Below are 17,565 nucleotides of genomic sequence, written 5' to 3'. Positions count from 1 at the left end.
AGCAGGATCTCAATGCAGGGCTTGATCCCAGGCCACTGGGATCAAGACCTGAGTGGAAGGAAGATGCTTAAGTGACTGAGCCATCCAGGTATCCCTCAACTCTTTGTTATGAAGTCTTTTTTTTTTTTATTTTCATTTTTACATTTACATTTTATAGATATAGTCTTCATTTTTTGCTTCCTTTCAATGTATTCAATTTTATTTTTGTATGTATATAAGTTTTTATTTCTTTGCAAATTTTGGATTTAGTGTCTTCTAATAAACAGACCAAAATACACACAGGACCACATGGATCACCTTGTTTTGTCCACCTGTGAGATTATATTCACTTTTTTTCCTGTTGTTTGTTTGTTTGTTTCTGACCTCTTCAGATTTGTCTAGTGTATATTTTGTTGGGGTCATGGTTGATATTTTTGTTTTTATTCTCTCATTCATCTATTCTTCCTTGGACAAAATTACTAGGAGAAATTCACAACAACAAAAATAGAAACAGGTAGTATTTTCTGCCATAGATCTAATCAATATGGATATAAGTAAAATGTCAGATGTAGAATTCAGAATAATATTTATAAAATTACTAGCCGGGCTTGAAGAAAGCATAAAGACACTAGAGAATCCTTAGTCCAGAAATGAAATCTAATCAGGCTTAAATTAAAAATGCTTAACTGAGATGAAATCTAAATTGAATGCTCTAATAGCTAGGATAAATGAGGCCAAAGAGTAAGTGACATAGTAGACAGGTTGATGTTAAGGAAGGAAGCTGAGGAAAAGAGAGAAAAGCAACTAATGGACCATGAGGGGAGGCTTAGAGAAATCAGTGATACCATAAAGTGAAACAATATTACAATTATTGGGGTTGCAGAGGAAGAAGAAAGAAAGGAACAGAAGGTACATTTGAGCAAATTATAGCTGAAAGCTTCCATAACTTGGGGAAGGAAACAGGTATTCAAGTCCAGGATGCACAGAGAACCCCCCTCAGAATCATTAAAATAGATCAATACCCTGATAGGGGAGCTTCAAAATTTCAGAGATGAAAAGAAAATCCTGAAAGCAGCTCAGGGCAAGAGCTTCTTAACCTCAAGTGCAGAAACATTAGGCTGGCAGCAGATCTATCCACAGAGACCTGTCAGACCAGAGAGAACTGGCATGATATATTCAGGGTATTAAATGAGAAGAACATGGAGCCAAGAATGCATCATCCAGCAAGGTCATCATTCAGAAAGTAAGGAGAGATAAAGAGCTTCCAGGACAAACAGAAGCTAAAAGAATTTGTGATCACTAAACCATTCCTGAAATAAATATTAAAAGGGATCCTGTAAGTGAAGAGAGAGCCCAAAAGTAACATAGGCCAGAGAAAAAGAGACAATCTACATAAACTGGGACTTTATAGGTAATACATGGCAATAAATTCATATCTTTCAATAGTTACTCTAAATGTACATTGGCTAAATGCTCCAATTAAAAGACACAGGGTATTAGATTGGATACAAAAGCAAGACCCATCCATATGCTGTCTAGAAGAGACTCATTTAAAACCAAGGACACCTCCAGATTGGAAGTGAGGGGGTGAGCCATTTGTCATGCTAATGGACCTCAAAAGAAAGCTGGGCTAGCAATCCTTATATCAGAAAAATTAGATTTTTAAGCCAAAGACTGCAATAAGGGAAGAAGAGGGACACTATATCATACTTAAAAGGTCTATCCAACAAGATGATCTAACAATAATAAATGTTTATACCCCTACCTTTGGAGCACCAAATTATATCAACCAATTAATAACCAAATTAATGGAACACATTAATAATAATACAATAATAGTAGGGGACTTCAACACCCACCTCACAGGAATGGACAGATCATTTAAGCAGAAGATAAACAAGAAACAAGGGCTTTGAATAACACACTGGATCAGATGGACTTCACAGATATATACTGAGCATTCCATCTTAAAGCAACAGAATACACATTTTTCTCATGTGCACATGGAACAGTCTCTGGAATAGATCACATATTGGGTCACAAATCAGGTTTCAACTGGTACCAAAAGATTCGGATCATTGTCTGTGTATTTTCAGTATGCAAAGTTTTGAAACTTGAACTCAATCACAAGAGGAAGGTTGGAAAGAACTCAACTACATGGAGGCTAAAGAACATCCTACTAAAGAATGAATGGGTCAACCAGAAAATTAAAGAACTTAAAAAATTCATGAAAACAAATAAAAATGCAAACACAACTCTTCAAAACCTTTAGGATGCAGCAAATTGGTCCTAAGAGGGAAGTACATAGATATAGAAACCTTTCTCAAGAAACTAGAATAGTCTCAAATACACAAGCTAACCTTACACTTAAAGGAGCTGGAGAAAGAATAGCAAACAAGTCTAAACCAAGCAGGAGAAGAGAAATAATAAAGATAAGAGAAGAATCAATGAACTAGAAACCAGAAAGAACAGCAGAATAGATCAAAGAAACTAGAAACTCATTCTTTGAAAGAATTAATAAGATTGATAAACCCCTAGACAGACTTATCAAAAAGGAAAGAGAACGGACCCAAATTAATATAATCATGAATAAAAGAGGTGAGATCAGGACCAACACCATGAAAATACAATTATAAGAACATATTATGAGCAACTATATCCCAGCGAATTTGACAATCTGGAAGAAATGGATGCATTCCTGGAAATTTATAAACTACCAAAACTGAAAAAGGAAGAAATAGGAAACCTGAACAGACCCATAACCAGCAAGGAAACTGAAGTAGTAATAAAAAATACCTGAATAAAGAAGAGTCCAGGGCTGGATGGCTTCTCAGGGGAATTCTACCAAACATTTAAAGAAGAAATCATACCTATTCTTCTGAAGCTGTTTCAAAAATAGATATGGAAGGAAAACTTCCAAACTCTTCTATGAGGCCAGAATTACCTTCATCCCAAAACCAGACAAAAACCTCACCAAAAGAGAAGATTTACAGAAAAATATTCCTGATGAACATGAATGGCAAAATTCTTACCAAGATACTAGCCAATAGGATACAAGAGTACATTAAAATGATTATTCACCATGACCAAGTGGGATTAATTCCTGTGCTACAAGGGTGGCTCAACATTCACAAATCAATCAATGTGATACATCATAGTAATAAAAGATAGAATGAGAACATATGATCCTCTCTAGAGATGCAGAAAAAGCATTTGGCAAAATGCAGCATTCTTTCTTGATTAAAACTCTCCACAGTGTAAGGATAGAGAGACCATAACCCAATATCATAAAAGCCATCTACAAAAAGCCCACAGCAAATATCATTCTCAAGTTTACCCCTACATTCAGGAACATGATAGGGATGCCTACTGTCACTAATTTGCTCAACATAGTATTAGAAGTTCTACCCTCAGCAATCAGACAACAAAAATAAATAAAAGTCATACAAATTAGCAAAGAAATATTCAAATTTTAACTCTTATTTTATGTGGAAAACCCAAAAGATTCCACCCCAAAATTCCTAGAACTCATACAGGAGTTCAGCAACATGGCAGGATATAAAACGAATACACAGAAATCAGTTGCATTTCTGTACACTAACAATGAGGCAGAAAAAAAGAGAAATTAAGGAATCAATCCCATTTACAACTGTCTCCAAAACCATAAGATACTTAGAAATAAGCCTAAGCAAAATGTAAAGGATCTATACTCTAAAAATTACATAAGGGCGCCTAGGTGGCTCAGTGGGTTAAGCCTCTGCCTTCCGCTCAGGTCATGATCTCAGGATCCTGGGATTGAGGCCTGCATTGGGGCTCTCTGCTCAGCAGGGAGCCTGCTTCCCCCTCTTTCTGTGCCTGCTCTCTGCCTACTTGTGGTCTCTCTCTCTCTCTGTCAAATAAATAAATAAAATATAAAAAATAAAAAAAATAAAAGTTACATAACACTTGTGAAATATATTGAGGAAGACACAAAGAAATGAAAAAAAAACATTCAATGCTCATGTATTGGAAGAATACATACTGGGTGTGGTCCATAAATAATGAATATTGGAACACCGAAAAATAAAATAAAATTTAAAAAAAAGTTATGCTACCCAGGACAATCTACACATTCAAAGCAAACCCTATCAAGATACCATCAACATTTTTCACAGAGCTGAAACTAATAATCCTAAGATTTGTATGGAACCAGAAAAGACCCTGAATAGCCAGAGGAACATTGAAAAAGAAAACCAAAGTTGGTGGCATCACAATGACAGACTTAAAGCTTTATTACAAGGGTGTAATCATCAAGACAGTATGGTACTGGGATAAAAACAGACACATAGATCAATGGAAAAAATAGAGAACCATAAATATACCCTCAACCCTATGGTCAACTAATCTTTGACAAAGCAGGAAAGGATATCTAATGTAAAAAGGCAGTCTTCAACAAATGGTGTTGGGAAAATTGTAAAGCCACATGTGTTTTTTATTTGTTTATTTGTTTGGTTTTGCCATCATGTATGTTTTTTTCTTTAAGCAAGCAAATAATTTGCTATAATATCCTAGGGCAAACCAGAGAATTTGGCAGTCTGATTGTTGTGCATGTGTGTGTGTGGGGTCCCCTCAGAGACCTGCAGACTGGTGACATCAGCTCAGAGTGCCCAGGTTTACAGTGCCACTTGTTGTTTATATACATCTTGCTGATGGCTATTCTTCCTCCACATCACAACTGGAGTGTCTTGAAGATGACAGGGTGGGGATCCTCTAGGTTCTTAGGAAATTTCATTCTACTTCTCTTGCTCAATGGTCTCTTTGGTCAGCAGTGTGTTTTACTCCTGCGTCTCCATTTTCTTCTGCTTGGCCTTGCTGAAACTCACCATTTCCCCCATGTCCAGCTTGCCTGCCATTTTCATAAAGTGATATTTGTAGCTCCAAGATCTATAAAAGCTCACCAAACTCAACACCCAAAAAACAAATAATCCACTCAAGATATGGACAGAAGACATGAAGACATGAAGAGACATTTCTCCAAAGAAGTCATCCAAATAGCCAACAGACATATGAAAAAATGCTCCACAAATCAAAAGGACAATGAGATACCACCTCACAGGAGTCAGAATCACTAAAATTTACAAGAGAGGAAAAAAAAATATTGGCGAGGATGTAGAGAAAGGGGAACTCTCTTATACTGTTGGTGGGAATACTGATATATATATACTGATATATATATAGCTGATATATACTGAATACTGAATACTGATATATATATAGCTGATATAGCTACTATGGAAAACAGTACAAAGTTTCCTCAAGAAGTTAAAAATAGAGCTACCCTATGACCCAGCAATTGCACTACTAGGTATTTACCCCAAAGATGCAAACCAAAAATGATCCAAAGGGGCACATGCACCCCAATGTTTACAGCAGCAATGTCCATAATAGCCAAACTATGGAAAGACCTCATATGTCCATCAAAAGATGAATGGATAAAGAAGAGTGATTTTACATACATATATATATACACACACACATATATATATTTACAATCATAAATATATATATTTACATATATATTTGCATATATATGTAAGAGTGATTTTACATATATATATGTATATGTATATTAAAATATTACTCAGACATCAGAAAAGATGAATACTTATCATTTACATCAATGTAGATGGAACTGGAGGGTATAATGCTGAGTGAAATAAGTCAATGAGAGAAAGACAATTATCATTTGATCTCACACACATGTGGAATATAAGAAACAGTGCAGAGGATCATAGGGGAAGGGAGGGGAAACCGAATGGGAAGTCATCAGAGAGGGAGACAAACCCTGTGAGACCCTTAACTAGAGGAAACAAACTGAAGGTTGCTAGAGTGGAGGCTGGTCAAGAAATGGGGTAATTGGGTTATGGGCATTAATGTGAGCCCATGATGTGATGAGCAGTGTGTGTTATATACAACTGATAAATTATTGTACTCTACTTTTGAAATTAATGTTGTACTATATGTTGGCTAATTGAGTTTAAATTTAAAAAAAAGTTTATGCAATTGCCTGGAAGATATATAAGTATTTCTAATGTATGCATGATGGTGTCTAAGAATCATGAAGCTCATTTTACTTCCTCATTGTGCAGTGTGCTGCAATGAAGTATTAGAATTAATCTTTCAAAACCATGAATGTCAGTAATTTTCTATGTACATTGGGCATTTAGCTGTTTTGTATAAAGTTAATAAAAATAATATCAAAGAAGAAATGATTTAAATAGAATGTCAATACCTAAGGGAAGCTTAAATAGTGTAAAGTGAATAAACTATAATATTATAGCTTATAATTCTACCCAAGAGGGATAAAATAAACATTAAATTACTATCTAACTGGTTGCCAGTCAGATTTCCTCTCTGCTATGACTTTATCAGGTGTGTATTTTATATAGGAAAGATTTCTTTTTATTTTATAAGATTTTTATTAGACACATGTTTAGATATTTAACTATCTTATTTAATCATATCATAAAAAATGAAATTTCTTATTATTTTGTGTTCTAGGGCCCAATTCCAATATGTATGTGTTTGAGGGGAAATTTACCTACACCAACAAGTAATGCTGGCACACCAGCTGAGTTTCTTACAATTCAGCTCAATTCTGATAATATCCACCCAGAGTTTTCATCAGATTCCAAAGGTTAAGAGCTCAGTCTCATAAGACTTCCTTCCACCTCACTTTAAAGTTAGTCTCAAACCCAAATTACTACCTACGCTTCTGATGGAATGGTTACAAATTGGAAGTTACAACAACCGACTCCAATTCAGGATGTCAATTGCAAGTCCAGCCTATCACCCGTACTTCTAACCCACTGGCTATAAATTTGAGGTTCCCATGACTCCTCTACAGTGACTCACAAAACTCAGAGAAACACCTCACTTATTAGATTATTGATTTATCGTAAAAGGGAATAGCCACACAGAAGACATGCAAAGGTCAATGTACATGGGATGGGGCACAGAACTTCCACATTCTCTCCAGCATGCCACTTTCCCCAAATCTCCATGAGTTCACCAAATAGAAATCTCTTTGAACCCTGTCATTTTGAGGTTTTCAGGAGGCTTTATTACAAAGGAATTATTGATTAAGTCATTGACCATTGGTGATTGAACTCAATCTCAAGCCCTTATCTTCTCCCTGGAGGGTGAGGAGTGGAACTGAACATTCTAACCTGTAATCACATTGTTAGCTCCACTGGCGCCCAGACAGTCACCATCCTTAGCGGTTCCCAGAGTTACCTCATTAGAACAATAAATGGTGACTCAATTCATTAAGCCTCCAACTCTTGGTTTTAGATCAGGTCATGATCGCAGGGTTTTGAGATTGGGCCCCACATTGGGTTCTACATTCAGCACAGATTCTGCTTAAGATTCTCTCCCTCACCCTCTATCCCTCTTCCCCCACCTCTCTCTCTCTCTTTCTCCAATAAATAAATCTTTAAAAAAAAGGAATAATAAAAGTACGTTTATCACTCTCCACACTTAGGAAATTCCAAGGGATTTTAGAGCTGTGAACCAGGTATTGCATAGGAAGACAAACTAGGTATCATCTGAATGACCAAATATATATTTTTCTTATAAACCACAATATCAAACTTGTAATATTGTTGTTTGCAGTATATTAAACTATAATTAATTGAAGACTACTCAGCTAAGAAAACTTTCTTTTGGGTGAAAATATAATCTCAGTAAACATTTATTTTTTCTCCTTTACACCATCTATATACATTTATACTGTAAATTTTATTTCAAGGAATTGTGGGTTAAAATGGAGCTTATGTATTGTCCCATTCCTTTTCTTTATAATTTGGTTTTAATTAAATATAATACTTTGAAGCAAGAACACAGAAAATGTTTATCTTATCTTAATGTAATGATGGTTTTGTATAAATTTAATATTTCTGAAAGACTTCAGCTAAAAGGCATTGGTTATAGAAATCTTCTATTTTTCTAAAGAGTAGTCACTCTACAGTAATAAACTTTACCACCTTTTCCACCAATGCCCTTTGTGTGAACTCATTTTTAGAGGATGATAGGCCTTCACCTTTCCTGTGGGATTGCGAATACTATCAAGAAGAACAAAGAACTTTTACTCTCTGGATCTCCTGGGACTACTGTTCTCTCCTTGTTTCATCAGAGATGAGGACCTGTCAGTAGGCACATTTAATCATAGGCCATATCAAGAATACCTTCTAGGTCCAAAGTGATCCTAAAATCTCACTCTTAACTCTTAAATAGGTTACTGGAATTTACTAGTTGCTAAAGAATTGTGCCATTGCTTCTTATTGTGAGAGTATTGAGCCATAATACAATATAGTTTTAAAATAGAATAGTATAGAAGAAAAGGCTACTTTTCCACAACTGAATAAAAATAAATCAGTTATCACGCATTTTAAAGCCTTCTTACATTATTCACTATAGCATAATATTTACATGCACTGTGTCATTTAATTAACATAATAGCCTATGAGGAAGATAAAAATATTAAGGCTACAGTGAGTTTAAAAGTTGTTTCCAACTTTTCAAAGAAAGTGAATGATCCAGGATTTAAAGTCAGGTCAGTTATACTGGACAACCATTAACTTTCTATTCTGTAACATGGTCTTCTTAATTCATAGATTTGGTAATAAATCTGAAGGTAATTCAGAAAGTGGATTAAACACAACTAATTGAACAGATTACTTTAAAATTTTATTTTTCCCTGTTCAAAAGTGTTCATAAATAAGAAGACTAATTGCTTCAGCATGACTTTTTGTCATCTTGGATTTGCCTTAATAAAAAGAGTGTGCCCTGAGGTTAATTTTGGTACAAAATACTCCTCAGACCATACTTATTTGTATAATTTTTTAAGTTATTTAAAAGTATTCAAAGAGAGAAACTAGAATACAATTCCACATACACATACAAAAATCAAGAATGGCTAATAAAAATGAATAAAATGAGTTTAAAGGCAAAAGTACAAGAAAACAAAAAATGAGCTTTTACACTAGAAAAATAAGTAACAACTTAATAAAATATAAAAATAATTACAGAATTTATGATTTGAAATAAATTAGCTGAGAATGTATATGTATATACATGTATATGTATATGTATATACATATACATTTTTCTCTGTTTTGTATTTAGCATTTGTATACATGATTATGTATACATGATCATTGTAAAATTCATGACCTGATTTTTCCCCTTATTACAGCTATTTTAAATAAAACTGAGCAAAAATATTCTAAGTTCTATTGCATTTCTTGATATCAACATATTTTTATTTTTGTATTATTTTTATTTTCTTTTAACCTGATTATACCTCAAGTTGTTTATCTAGTTGTTGCTTTTAAATGATTATTCAAATATCTTCTATAAGGCTGTTTATGAAATCTGCAGATTTTCTTTTTCCCCAATTCATTGTGTGTGTATGTGGGTGTATGTGTAATTTTTATAAACACCTTCCTCCTGGTTTAATTTAATTTTTTTTATTTTTCTAAATTATTTAAATTCTATAATGTCTTAAAATGATTTAGATACTTAACTAATTTAAGTCTCCAAATCAAGTCTCTGTCGAGCTAAGTGTAAGCCAGCCTATGATGAATAATACATGCTCTTATAATTCTTTTTTTTTCCATTTATTTTTAACCACATTCTTTTTAAAAAATACTTCATTTATTTATTTGTTTGAGAGAAAGAGAGAAAGATCATGAGCAGGGGGCAAGGGTAGAGGGAGAATCAGACTGTGCTGAGCTGGGAGCCTAATGCAGGACTCCTTCCCAGGACCTTGGGGTCATGACCTGGACCAAATGCCGACGCTTAACCAACTGAGCCACCCAGGTACTCTTTTGTCCACATTCTTCAAGATTCCTTTGCATGTCTACATATTTATGCCTGAATTCTTAGATGTTTTTATCTTCCCTTTTTGTTGTTTTTTTTTTTTCTTTTCCAATGTTCCTTTACTGTTCTTATGCCTTTTTCTTTACAGTGTTAGATAATTTTTCAACTTATGCTGTGGCTGTTTCTTATATTGTACATTGTAAGTAACATCTAAGTTCAAAAATACAATAGTCACTTATTAGGTTCTTTGATTTCATGAAAAACTTGTGGCCACATTTTTTATCAAAAGTATGGTCCTTTTAAAAAAATGGTAGTAGTTGAGTCAATTTGTTTATAGTTAATTTCCTTCTTTATTTTTCATCTTTTTTTAGCTCCCATAACTTTTCACTACCAGCCATTATTTATATTCCAAAGAGAGCCAGGAGCACGATTTAAAATATGCAGGTGATTTCCAGGAATAAAACTATGTTTGTGGGTCTATCTGTCTTTGTCTTCCTCTCACCATCTCTCTCTGTCTCTGTCTCTCACTTTATATATATCTGTATCCATATCTATATCTAATCTACATCTGTACATAACTATATACGTGTGTGTGTGTGTGTGTGTGTGTGTGTGTGTGTTTAGCCTTTACTTGCTGGCTATAACAAATATCAGCAACAGAGTTTACCATTCAGTTATCCCTCTGCCCCGTCAAATGGAAAATCCTCCAATTTTCTCTTCCACCAGCTCATCCTGCCATTTCATGGGTCAGATCAATTCACTCTGGTCTATTTATGTTCAAGTAATGGATGTTGCATTTTGTTTTGTAAGATGTGTACCTACTTTGGAAAATTCCCTAGTCACACAACATTTTATTATTTTTAAATTGTAAGATATTCACTCTGCATTATCTCATATTCTGTAATACATTTTTTTTTATTGAACTTGGTATTTTTCTTCCTACTCTTATATTTAGCACAGGAGCTTGCCTTACTTTTCATTAAGATGGAATTGGGATTTCATGTTTGCCTCAGTTTCTCTGGATTCAAAGAAGAGGAGATAATGCTCTCTTAATGCCATTATTTTAAACACAGAATTTTTTTCTGGGTATTGTACATAGTAGAACAGCTCTCTCACTGCAATATACTGACAATCCTCAACACAAGGGTTTGTTAAAATAAAGAAAGAAAAGAAAAGAAAAGAAAAGAGATACAGAGAATTTTTATAAAACTTAATTGCTCCTTAGAATCTCAATTCTACACTATTTCTTTCTATATTTAAATATTCAAAATATCTTGAATCCTTCACATAAAAAGTACTATGTGACATAAAAAATGAGTAAGAGGCAGCTCAATTCCTTAAGTCTCTCACAAGTTATTTATAGAAAACATATATGCATCTAGTCACAATACATGTCAGAATGTGATAAGGTTTAAAATCATAACTGATTAAGATATAATGTGATTTGATAAAATAAAAAGATGCCTGTTGAAAGGATCATATATCTTTTCTGAGTTATGAAATTATGACAGCATACCATAAATATGCTTTTCAAGTTTTCCTCATTAGGTCTTAAAATCTTTCACTTTAGATTTACAATGGTCTGGAAAGACTGCTGTTGTATCACTGTGAATATTGTAAATTATTCATGAATCAGCATTTTTTATGTTAAACTGAAGTGGTGATATTGTCTGAAATATGGCAATAATTAATCCCTTACAAGTCACAGGTCTTTCCCTATAATCTTTTCAATGTCATTTTGTTTATGTCTCGGTCCCATATTTTAAACCAGTGTGTCGTATCTGTGCTTTATTCAGGTAAAGGACCATGATCAATATTTGTTGACATTTTTGGCTTATCACATAATCACTAAATTATATTAATTTTAATGCTGAAAATTTAACACTTCATTTTGTGTTAATTTTTTTTCAAGTATCTCTCAATCCTGCTCTAAGATCCTCATGAGCAAATGTCTAAGTGTGAATTTTGCTTATAGACTTACTCTTCCATATACTTATATTACTGCCAAAATATATTAAACAGTTTTCTCTGAGTACATATTATATTACATACACAAATGATATTTTCTCTGATTAGCTAGTGAACATTTCTGTTTCTCACATAGCTTTATATTTCTAAAGTTCCATTCCCCACCCCCAAGCAACATAGAAGTTACAGTTTATGCTTTCTCAGTTGCCCATCATCCATATCAAGAAATCATGCAGTTAATTTCCAAGATATTTTATACCTTGGAATATACTTTTATGTTAAGTAATACAAATGACTTTGTAAGTACATTATTCTAGAAAACAAAGACTGATAAATTTAAGAAATCTTAATGACAAAATTGAGGTGGCTATAGAGAGCAATAAATTTTATTTTAATAAATGCAGTTGCCATAGTTGAATAACTCAGGAATCCCAGCACACATTTTCTCTTGATTAGTAACAATATAAAAAACTATTAAGCATTTTCCTATACACTGTAATTAATACTCAGGGAAGATTAGAGAACAAGTCAGAAACATTCTGTGTCTTATTAAAGTGGGAAAAACAGACATTAAAAAATATTACATACAATTAATCATATATTTGCAACTGTGCAATGAAGAGTGTCTCTTAAGTTGAAACAAGACAGATAAATAGGATTAAATGAACAAAGATTTGGAGATAGGAGTGAGTAAGGATTCTAGACATATAACATATAGGGAGGTTGAGAACTGAAGGAGAACATTAATATCAAAGACCAAAAAGAAACTTGAAAAGAGTGAATCGTAGAACAAAGACAATTCTCACAAAAGGAGTTTAGATAAGATAACAATGGCCATATCATGTGACATATGTGTTCATGATTTTGGACTCCATCTGAAGGATTTTAAGTTGGGGAGGGTAACATCTCAATATTGCTTTTAGTTACTGTGTGGATTATAAATTAATATGTTCCTTAGCCATAGCATGGGCAAGCAGAAGGACACTAAGAAGTAAAATTATTTTTCCTTTTCTTTTTTCTTTTTGTTTTTGTGTTTTAGGAAGAAAATTTCTAAAAACTGGTGTATGAGTATAAATTTAGAAAGATGGAAATATTTATTTATTTATTTATTTATTTATTTTTAAAGATTTTATTTATTTATTTGACAGAGAGCAGAAACAGGCAGAGAGGCAGGCAGAGAGAGAGGGGGAAGCAGACTCCCTGCTGAGCAGAGAGCCTGATGCGGGGCTCGATTCTAGGACCCTGGGATCATGACCTGAGCCGAAGGCAGAGGCCTTAATCCACTGAGCCACACAGGCGCCCCGAAAGATGGAAATTTTTAGATGAATTCCTTAGTTTCTGGCATTGTCAACTTGAAGGAATTGCTTTTTACTGAATTGAGGAAATCCAGAAAAAAACATTTTATAAAAAAGGTCTGGGATTTTTTTTTGTAACATTGCTGTTTTGAGGAACAAAAGAAATATCAAGCAGAGATTTATTAAATAAAAATATTTATTTATTAACCAGTGAATTTTGGAGTTGGAGATACCTCAAATTTTGGAGAAGTACATTAGTTTTTAGAGAAAATAACATTGTAAGATACGAACATATAGGCACTAGTTCCTGTTAATATTTGGCCTTAGTATGAGAGTCAAAGGCCACTAAGGAGGCCTCCCACAGCCTCTTATCTTGAGGTAAAGAGAATGTGCATCTTGATTTAGGTGACAGCCAAGTAATCAGCAAGAATTTAGCAAATTTTCCCTGCTTACCATGGTATTGCAAACTAGACCAGTTGGGGTAGGTGTTTTGTTAGATGAGTTGAGATAAAACTCTTCTTATTCTTAAATTACACTTATGTTCTATCAAACTCCAGAGTGGTAGAGTAGAATATTAAGAATTTTTTCTGCCCCCAACTGTATTATATATATATTATAAAAGAAAATTATAGAGGATGTGTTATTAAACATGCTAGAGTTCCTAAAAATGGGAATAGAGTGTGTGCCAAGGATAGAGGAAGGGAATGCTGTTTTCAGAGGATCCGCACTACAAGACCAAGGGACTGCTGAGTTTCTGCCTGTGGATAGTCCAGTTGCCATTTTATTTAGAAACATATATGCTGAAGAGCAGACCAGATGGATTCCATCTGAACTTAGGGGATAGAATTGCACTGGGACTGAATAGGACAGAAACAGGGCCTTCCCATTTCAGTCACTATTGCAATGGAATCTGCATTATACATCATTGTTTTTGGAAAAAGAGAAATGCACCCTTTATCTCAATCACTTTTGAGACATTCTTAACATAGATTATATGTTGTACTAAGTCATAAAATCTAGAGTGATTTTTAAAAGTTAGAAATTAAATAGACCTAATAAATTTGTAATATATTAAACAGTTAAAGGAACACTTACAGCAAAACACAAAGAAATGCAATATCTGGGGTTCCTGGGTGGTTCAATGGATTAAGTGTCTGCCTTTGGCTCAGGTTCTAATCTCTGGGTCCTGGGATTGAGACCTGCATCAGATTCCCCACTCAGCAGGGAGTCTGCTTCTCCCTCTCCCTCTGCCTGCTGCTCCCCCTGCTTGTGTTCTCTCTCTCTCTATCAAATAAGTAAATAAAAATCTTTAAAAAATAAATGCAATATCTAAGAGATGATAAAATAATTTCATAGGTGGATATATATACATATAGTTTATTATATGCATATATGTAAATATACATACATTTATATGCATATACTTTTATATGTGTAACTCTATCTATCATAATATCCAAAATGAATCTTCACATAATATTTAGTCATAGTTGTTATTACAGGTTATTTGGAAATAATTATAGCCCTGTGTATTGAAATCCACACTTTAGAAAATTTACTTGCTAGAAAATGACAATTAAAATTTTTCTTAAGTAATAACAAGTAATGATGGTACTGATGATGTCTCTCAATTAATCAACAGAAAAAAATTAAGAAATGTAAGAGAAGATAATTCTAGGAAAAGAAAATATCTTAGATCTTACTGATTACCTACAAAACATTTAGTCTTTACTATAATAGCTGATGCTTCAGCTATTTTTCTCTTCCTTAAGGAACTCCATGTTTCAAAAAAAAATGGCTTTGGGACCAATTTGTGGAGGGGGCAGTTACTAAATGAAGCATTTCCAATTATTTTCCCACTTATTTGTTACAGAATGGATATTTGTCAATTCTAGCCAATAAAATGCTAAGAAAAGCCATAGGAAAACATGCATTTTTTTTTTTGTCAGAATACTACTGGTTCTGCTTGCAACGGTTGGAATTGCCCTTGTCATTTTGCTACAATGTAGGGAATAAAGGGACCATTAATACTGTAGGGTGGAAAGAATTTGGTTTCTTGATAAAATCTTTGAGTCACTGAATCAATCAGCTTTAATATTACTAATTATCTTGAATTCTTAAGACATACAGTATATTTTCTTTAGAGTCTAAATAATTTTGAAGCATAGTTTATTTTCAGTCAAAAATATTCTAATTATCATCAAAGAAAACAATAAAACAAAGGTAAAGTTGATTAGAGAACAGAAAAATAGTGAATGTATACAATAGCCAGAGATGTGTAATAAACAATACAAATAAAGAACTAATTAGAATAACATGGAAAGGAGAAAGATATTATTTAAATACCCAAGTTGAGATGAAGGGAAGAAACAAAATTTAATATGCTAAGAATAAAGTAAAATTTAGAGTTATTCATGAGTGTATAAATAGGATAAATAATTAAACCCATGAAAAACATTATGTCTTATGTTAAAGAACTACCCATCACAAAAGAATATGGTACATATTTTCAACACAGTTGCCCTGAAATTATCAAGTAATGGAAAACTCTGCTCTTTTGAATTGTAGCTGGACATAAAAAAATAAGTATTGTTTTCTGAGATTTTATTCAGAGTCCTGTAGTGAACTTCCTATTGTGTGAATCTTAAAAAATAATACCCAGGTTCATAAAAACAAGTGGCTTACAAAAAGGGACAAAAAGGAAGCCAATAAGAAAGAAATTCATTATTTTTCAAATTGGTATGATGTGAATTGCTATGTTCAATACAAGAAATATTGAAAAAACACTAGTCACAACTACTCAAGAAAACAAAATTATATCTGATTGCTCAAAGGATTTTGTTTGGTTTTGTTTTGGTTTTTTGAAATGAGATCTACTGATCTGCAGAATGATGAGATTTCATTTAGAAAATTCAAACCAACTATTGGGGATTTTTAGGCAAAAAAAAAAAAAAAAAAAAAGCCTGATCAATATCCATGACATGGTATGCTCCATGGTCAAAAACTGTCAGACCATGCTGAAGGTTATGTTGATGTCTAACTGTCTATGATATTTGTTCTATCTGCTCTGTGTTGGTTTTACTAAAAATTGCAAACATATTCAGAAGACTTCTCATACCGAGGACCACAGTTCCACCAAATCGGAGAATGATGGAAATCGTGGCATGAATATGCAAGCAGCATGGCAATTATGAATTAAACTGCCATATGCTACCATGTGCAGGCTTTTGTGTAAACAGAAGTTTTCAATTCCTTGGGTAATACCAAAGAATGTGATTGCTTAATCAGATTATAAGAGTATCTTTAGTTCTATAAGAAAATTTTAAACTCTCTTGCAAAGTGACTATTTCCCACCAGCAATGAATGAGAGTTCTTATTGCTCTACATCCTCACCAGCATTTGGTATTGTCAGCATTCTGAATTTTGACTATTCTGAATGGTGTGTAGTGTATCTCATTATCTTAATTTACATTTCCCTAATAACATATTATTGGAGCATCTTCATTTTCTTATTTACCATCCATTTTTGTTTTTTTGGTGAGGTGTCAAAGTCTTTGTTCCACTTTTTAAAGTGGGTAATTTGTTTTCCTCTTGCTGAGTTTTAAGAATTCTTTGTACATTTTGGATAATAGTCCTTTTATCAGATGTGTTTTTTGCAAACATTTTTCTCCCATTTTGTAGCTTGACTTTTCATTCTGTCAACAGTGTGTTTTTATTTGTTTTTTCTTTTTTTTTTTGTTTTTTTTTTGTTTTGCTTTTTAATCAAGTCCAACTTTTCATTTATTTCTTTCATGGATCATTCATTTGGTGTTGTATCACTATACCTAGAATCATCTAAGTTTTCTTCCATGCTATCACATTTATTCTATGATTTTCATAGTTTTACATTTTACATTTAGGTATATTTTCCATTTTGACTTAATTTTATGAAGGGTGTAAGCGCTCTGTCTAGATTTATTTGTTTTTACATGTAAATGTCTACTTTGTCCGAAAGCATTTGTTGAAAAGACTGCCTTTTCTCCATTATATAGCCTTGCTCCTTTATTAAGTATCAGTTGACTAGATTTATATTAGTCTATTTCTGTATTTCTTATTCTGTTCCATCAATCTGCTGGTCTAGTCTTTTGCAATTATTTCTGCACATACGTTACACTATCTCTGCACTTTTATATTTAGTCTCAGATTTGGGTGATCTTAGTCTCCCAACTTTGTTCTTCTTCAGTTGGTGTTGAACATTCTGAGTCTTTGGCCTCTTTACATAAACTTTAGAATCAGTTTGTATATGGAAGTTCGATGACTTCTGTATATTTTGTGTATTAACCTTGTGTCCTTCAGCTTTGCTGTAATTGCTTATTAGTTATAGGAGATTTTTGTTTTTCATTCTTTTGGGTGTTCTACAGACAAAATCATGTTATCTTTACACAAAGACAGTTTTATTATCATCTCTATTATCATACTTTTT

The sequence above is a fragment of the Martes martes genome, assembly GCF_963455335.1.
Source record: "Martes martes genome assembly, chromosome: 3".
NCBI classification, from domain to species: Eukaryota; Metazoa; Chordata; class Mammalia; order Carnivora; family Mustelidae; genus Martes; species Martes martes.
The sequence above is the reverse complement of the archived record's forward strand: the minus strand, read 5'-3'. Positions refer to the sequence as shown.